Consider the following 7,431-nt stretch of genomic DNA (forward strand, 5'->3'; position numbering starts at 1 on the left):
ATTTCAAACTCAGAAGTGATAACTGTTATATGTGAAGTAATGCTTTCAGACTATAGGCTGCATCTTTCAGAGACAAATCCACAAATCTGAGCCTCTTTTACTTCTGCTTTTATTTCAGTGACTTTAGCATAATCCTTGTTTTAACTGTTTTAAGAGGAAAATAGATTATTATTTGTCTGTCTTGTTTTTTAAGTGAATACATTTTTTAAAAATGTGACAAACTCATTCCAGAGCCAGCAAGTGCTCCAGAGTGACAAGCCCAATAGGCCCCTACATATTTATTAATATGGATTATCCATTAAAGCCCAACGAGTGTTGTTGCTGAGCTTTGGATTAGTTCTCACACCTATGATATTCTAAGTCCTGCCTGCAGGCCTTTCTGTAGATGAGGTCTGTTGGGGTTCTTATTATATTTAATTTTCAATTCTATTTTAAAAATAGGTTTGCATTCTTCCCTTCTAAGTCCTCGTTGCCCCATTTGCCCTTTCAGGAAGGGTCTATTCCCTCACCTCTGAAGTATATACATTTCAGTATATACATGTTTATATATACAAGTATATACATTTAAGTATATACATGTTTCATTAAGTATATACATGTTTCATTTCTTATATTCTCTTCCCTTTGGTTTATAATAGCATTGTTTCTGCTGGTTAGGAGGAGTGATCTTATTTAGGGAATTTAAATGCTTTTTAAGGTTCTCCATTTTTCCTGTCAGTGGGTCACATATCTTTGAATTTCTGTGGGATCAAGAAACTATCTCCTTTTCCCTTGCCTTCCTTTGTCTACCCATTCTACCTATTCTTTTCAGCCTTTCCGTACCACCTGTATCCCTCCCCACCGGAAGTCTGGCTAATTTGTGAGCCTAAAACTATCTGTGAAGGTTCTTGATACAATATACACGTTGTAGCTATGTGGCTGCCACAGTTTGCATTGTCAGGAGATAGACCTCCAGATGATCCTTATGCCTCTGGGTGCCTGTTCAGCCATCAGGAGCAGATGCACTTTTCTATGAATTTATTGTACTTATTTGCAATTCCATTTCTGACCAGAGGTTCATGCTGCTTTTTATTACAGTGGCATTGGTTTCACTTTCTTTTGCCATTGCAAAGTACCTTTATAAACAAGCAGTGCCATTTATGAGGGAGCAAATTCCCAAGTCTCTGTCATTCACTTGGTTCTGTCTTTGTGACCCTCGTACCTTGGAAAAAGCTATAATTACTTTATTCAGGAAGATAGACACTGATGGCAGGAGCACAGCATTGGACTGAGTGGCTTAACCATGATCATGGAGAAGGCAGATGATTTTTTAAAAAGCTGTAATGACTCCTTCAGACCAGCCATTAACAGATCATGTTGAAAGGTTCTGGACTCCATTACAGACTTCCAAGATGTCAGTTCTGAGATTCCTCTCCAGGTGGCCAGTTGATTTTTTTCTGCCGGTGTTTCCCATAGCTTTAAACTGTCCTAAAGTGACAACTACCTCAGTTGGCAGCAAATAGACATATAGCAGAAAGTGAAAAATAAGCAGTATTTGGACAGATGCCATGGGTTAAAGTTGCTTTATATTAGGAAACCTTTCTATCTTTGTGAATTATGTACATGGTAACATTTTATCTCTCTACAAAGAACTGTTAAGACCTCTGAAATTTACTATTTTTTGCCTCATTAATAGAAATCGAGACTTAGCATGTTTGAACCTAAGCTGATTTGAAAAAATAATTCGGCTGTACAAATGGTCTCAGGATTCCCTGGAGACTTTGGTGCCTTCCCCATATAACTACTTAGAGACATGGTTGCTTGCCTCCAGTGTGACTTTTCCCGACTCATGTCTTTATTTCAGCAAGAAAGCATTGTGAAGTAGAGAAAGATTCTCGTCTTTTTCTGTTTAGTAAACCCCTTGTGATATACAGTTTCCATCTCAAGATGAGTTTTTCTCACTGTGTTTGAATTTGGGATGAGTAAAATCAAACTCAGTTTATTACTCCCTGTCTGGTAGTTGGAGAACTGAGCTGTAGGCAGTGGCAATGACAATGGGTCCTGCAGCATGAGAGCTGCTCTCAGACAGTGAAGGACGGTGCCTCTGGTGTGCTGTGTCCTTGCCCTGTCTTCCTGTGTGGCTCTGCCCCAGATGCTTCAGAGCCTCTGTGCGCCTGGAGATTGCTTGACTTCGTAAACCTTTTTTAGGAGCTCTTCTTGTTTCCCTTTTGGCCACTTAGTCTGCTGGCTCAGTCACTACTTGAAGCCCCCACTTCATTTTCAGTTACAGCTCTTGCAGTTTCAGCATAGTCTCGTCTCAGACAGATCTCATCAAGAAGGATTGAAGGGATAACTGTGGAGTGAGCTGGACATTGGAGCTATGTCTGCTGCCATGTCAGCATCTTGCTCGGCAAATATCAAGCTGTAAATTGGCCCTAGGGCTCTGGGTCCCATCAGCATCAGAAATCTATTGCCCCTAATGGGTCTGACCAAGTTGTGTAGAGCATGACTCCCATTAATGGGAATACAAGAGCCAACTGGCCTAAAACATTTCCCCTTCACTTTCCCACTCAGATTACTTTCAGAAGACCCATGGAACCAATGACTGATAATAAGGAAAATTTAGCAACTTTGATATCTTCTAATAAGAAATTCCTATCAGCCTTCATCCCACCAAAACTAGTTTATTTCTTCCCCCAAATTCATGACCTTTATGTTAGTTACGGGATTTTGCTGATGATAGACTTTGAGTCCCAGTGTTCCATTTTGTGCTAATACATCCCATTTTAGGGCCTAGCCTTCTCTTCATTGACTGTGTTCCCTTCAACCCAATCCCCACTTTACATATACAATAGAGAGTTGATGAATGAAAGGACCCAAATAGGCCAGATAGTTCCCCCAGGCCCTGATATCCATAAAGGCTTGGGAATGGATTATGCAATTGCCCTCAATCTTTTTGTTGTTCCAGAAAAAATGATGGGCCCAGATGGATGCCTACATAAAAATGGTTCCTAGCTATGTACTCATAACTTTTCTCTGAATTGAGTAGTGAAAGTTGAAGTAGGTGAAAAGGAAATTAAATGTCCTTCTAGTATTCCTTTGGACTCAGGTCTGACATAAGAGATAATAACCTATATTGAAATGCCAAGAATTTTATCTGAACCAAGGAGAGGACAGTTTGACAGATTTATTATGCCTTCACGTTACATAGGCACTGAAACCAAGTAATAAACATAAAATAGCCATTGCACAGGCAAATGCACCTAAAACCTTTTGTTTATGTTTTGATGTAGCAGAAATTGATTTTTAGGGAAACCTATGCAATTGTGGTGTTCCAGGGGTATCTCTTGGTAACTTAGCTTATGGATTCAGTTGCTGTTGAGTTGGATTCTAGACAGTTATTACCTTGAAAAGGGAATTTGGTGCCTTATATGATGGGAGCCAGAGACTGCTGGGAATAAAGCGGATTCACACCAGTGTCAACACACAGCTTTAGTGGGGAAGGGGATGGCACACAGTATCCCCAAATTTGGGGCTTTTGTCTCCCATACCCCCCGCCCATGTGTCTCATCTTCCTTTTCACACTCTTGACAATAACTTGAAAATGGTGAAACCACCTTCTCCGAAATTTTCTACAGCATGGACAACATTCTTTTCTTATTAACATAATAGATAGCTCATAAGGTGAGTGTTAGGACTGTTACAGCCTGCAGTTGCCTCCCTTTATCAAGTTTCTAGAATTGATGGTGAAATAGGGAGTTACTGGGTAAGTTTTAGCCTGTGGGTAATGCCTTAGTGTTATTTTAAAAGATTTGTCATTTATATTTAAAATAAGTTCATGAATGTTTGAAAGCAACAAAATGATCAGGGATGACTCTTTGCCATGGGTCTCATTTTCACTCTTTCCTGTAAGGAAAAACAACGACGTCTTATTATATATTTTTTAATTTTTATTGTACAAGTTTGTAAGTAATCCCAATTTTAATAAAGTTTTATAGACTATATAGTGGTTTCTCTTAATGAACATGTACTTTTTTTTTTTTTTGCGGTACAAGGGCCTCTCACTGTTGGGGCCTCTCCCGTTGCAGAGCACAGGCTCCGGACGCATAAGCCCAGCGGCCATGGCTCACAGGCCCAGCCGCTCTGCAGCATGTGGGATCTTCCTGGACTGGGGCACGAATCTGTGTCCCCTGCATCGGCAGGTGGACTCTCAACCACTGCGCCACCAGGGAAGCCCTGAACATGTACTTAAAAAAAAAAAACTTATTTAATTTATTTATTTTTGTCTGTGTTGGGTCTTCGTTGCTGCGCACAGGCTTTCTCTAGTTGCGGTGAGCAGGGGCTACTCTTCATAGCAGTGCGCGGGCTTCTTATTAAAAAGGCTTCTCTTGTTGTGGAGCACGGGCTGTAGGCTCACGGGCTTCAGTAGTTGTGGCTTGCGGGCTCTAGAGCGCAGGCTCAGTAGTTGTGGCACGCAGGCTTAGTTGCTCCACGGCATGTGGGATCTTCCCAGACCAGGACTTGAACCCGTGTCCCCTGCATTGGCAGGCGGATTCTTAACCACTGTGCCACCAGGGAAGTCCCGAACATGCACTTTTCTTGTTTGATCTCTTGTTTTCAGGTAATCAGCAATTAGCTCTTCTGTTTCATCTTTCTGATGAGATTGTTTTGTATGCCGTTTATTTTCCTTTTTTTCTTAACTACTGCTCCCCATCCTGGGTCTGTCTTGGTCTACTTCCTTGGACTGGATGATTTCCCAGGATGCCAGATCTCTAAGGGGTATTCTTGCAGGAGCAGAAGGTTGTACCACTGTGCTGTCTCATAGGAAAACAATGTATAGGTTATTCCTGGTCCAGGGAGCTATCTGTACTTTAGTTCTTTTCTTTTTTTAATGGCATAAAGTATTTCTTTTGTTTCTCAATTGGGGTGAGGGGAAGACCTATGGATCCAGCTGTGAGATTCCTGCCAAGAGCTTTATGTAGGGTGAAAGGGAGCAGGGCTGTAGTGAGTATTAGGGGGCATGGAATAAAAACTTCAGTTTTGGACTTCCCTGGTGGCGCAGTGGTTAAGAATCCACCTGCCAGTGCAGGGGACACGGGTTCGATCCCTGGTCCAGGAAGATCCTGCATGCCGCGGAGCAACAGCCCGTGCGCCACAACTGCTGAGCCCACACACCGCAATTACTGAAGCCCGTGCGCTCTAGGGCCCGCATGCTGCAACTACTGAGCCCATGTGCTGCAACTACTGAAGCCTGTGCGCCTAGAGCCCATGCTCCGCAACAAGAGAAGCTGCTGCAGTGAGAAGCCTGCGCACCACAACGAAGAGTAGCACCTGTTCACTGCAACTAGAGAAAGCCAGTGTGTGGCAATGAAGACCCAATGCAGCAAAAATAAAACAAACAAACAACAAAAAAAAAACCTTCGATTATGACTAGGCCCAGCTTCTGCATTAGGAAGGAGTCTGGTACCTTCCATTTTCTTTTATGTTTTGGCTATTTTCTTTGCTCTGGGAATCCATTATAGCATTTGCATTAATTCTGTACCTGTCTCTTCTGAGTTATTTTGACTACATGGAAATCCACTGTCCATTTTTCAAAGACAGTTGGTGAAATAGGAAGAAAACAGGGTGTGGATCATATGTAAATTTATGTAGATTAATGCACACCGATGACATCTTTTCTCCTCTTCCTTCTACAACCAAACTAGGTAAATAAGAGACATTGGATGATCATCAATGGTTGAATCAATAAAAACTTAAAGCATAATTGCCAGGTTTGCAAGATCATAGGGTTTTAGTGAGGATAAAAAAAAGATAAGGTGTGTAAAGCAGTTCTTCTCAAACTTTAACATGCATAGGAATCATCTGGGGCCCTTGTTAAACTGCAGACTTCTGATTCAGTAGATCTGGGTTGGGGCCTAAGATTCTGCATTTCTAATAAGCTCCCAGGTGATTCAGATGCTGCTGGTCTGTGGACCTCACTTTGGATAGCATTTAGCTTGTTACCTGGCACATAGTAGCACAGCTGACTCTTAACTCGGGGGTGGGGAGGGTTAGGGTCTCCAAGCCTCTGTCCAGTGGAAAATCCACCTATAATTTTACAGTTGAAGGCCCTCTGTATCTGTGCTTCCACATCTGCACATTCAGGCACCCATGGATCATGTAGCAGCAGTAAGTACTTATTGAAAAAAATCTTGAGTTTAAGTGGACCAGAGAGTTCAAACCTGTGTTGTTGAAGGGTCAACTGTACTTGATCAATGTTGTTACTAATTGACACCAGATAGTTTGTGAGGGTCAAAAAGACCCTCTACCACAAAATATCTTCTCCACCATGTCTGAAAACTCCTGTGTTTTTATTGTGTAACATCTTTTAAAAAAGTGAATGTCCCTGGGAGGACTAGTGAGTGTGAATGAGACCAATTAGATTGCCGCCCTCACAGCTCTCAGAAGTCAGCATTGAAGGGCTTAGAATTACTGCTGCTGCTTCTAGTGCTTCTTTGCCAGCTTTACTGAAGTATAATTTATAAAATTGTACAATACAATAAAGTTCACCAGTCTTAAATCTTGCTGAATTTTGGCAAATGGAGACAGTTGTGTAACCACCACCACAGTTATGTTATAGAGCATTTCCATCACCTCAAAAAGTTCCCTCATGGGACTTCCCTGGTGGCTCAGTGGCTAAGAATCCACCTGCCAATGCAGAAGACACAGGTTCAATCCCTGGTCCAGGAGGATCCCACATGCCGCGGAGCAACTAAGTCCGTGCGCCACAACTACTGAGCCTGCGCTCTAGGGCCCGCGTGCTGCAACTACTGAAGCCCATGCACCTAGAGCCCATGCTCTGCAATAAGAGAAGCCACCACAATGAGAAGCCTGTGCACCGCGATGAAGAGTAGCTCCTGCTCTCCACAACTAGAGAAACTCCATGCGCAGCAACGAAGACGCAATGCAAAAAAAAGGAAAAAAGTTCCCTCATTTCCCCCTACGCAGACTAGAAATTCTAATGGGGGGATAAGGAAGGGAATTTCAGAGTCAGAGTGGAGGAAGACCAACAAGCTCCAGTTGCTTCAGTTTTGCCTGGGAAGCAGGAGACCACAACCCTGCATCCCCTGTGCCTCCTCTCCACCCCAAGAGTGCTTTGACAGATCTTCAAATCCCAGCTGAGTTGGATGTGTATTTTGTACCTTGTTAATTTAGAATGACCCACTCATCCCTGTTTGCCCAGAACTTTACTGGTTTTAGCACTCAAATACCCATGTCCAGAAAACTCATCTCAGGTCCCAGACAAACCACTGATGGTTGGTCACCCTAGCTGTGATGTTCATGCCATTGTTTCTAAGCCTGAGGTTGCGATGGCATTTTAGAGTCACTTCTCCCATGTGAGCACATAGTAGGCACTTGATAAATGAGTCTGTGGATGGACACAAATGAACCTCAGTTGTAGGCAGCTGCAGA

Source organism: Phocoena phocoena, chromosome 11 (genome assembly GCF_963924675.1).
Source record: "Phocoena phocoena chromosome 11, mPhoPho1.1, whole genome shotgun sequence".
Classification (NCBI taxonomy): domain Eukaryota; kingdom Metazoa; phylum Chordata; class Mammalia; order Artiodactyla; family Phocoenidae; genus Phocoena; species Phocoena phocoena.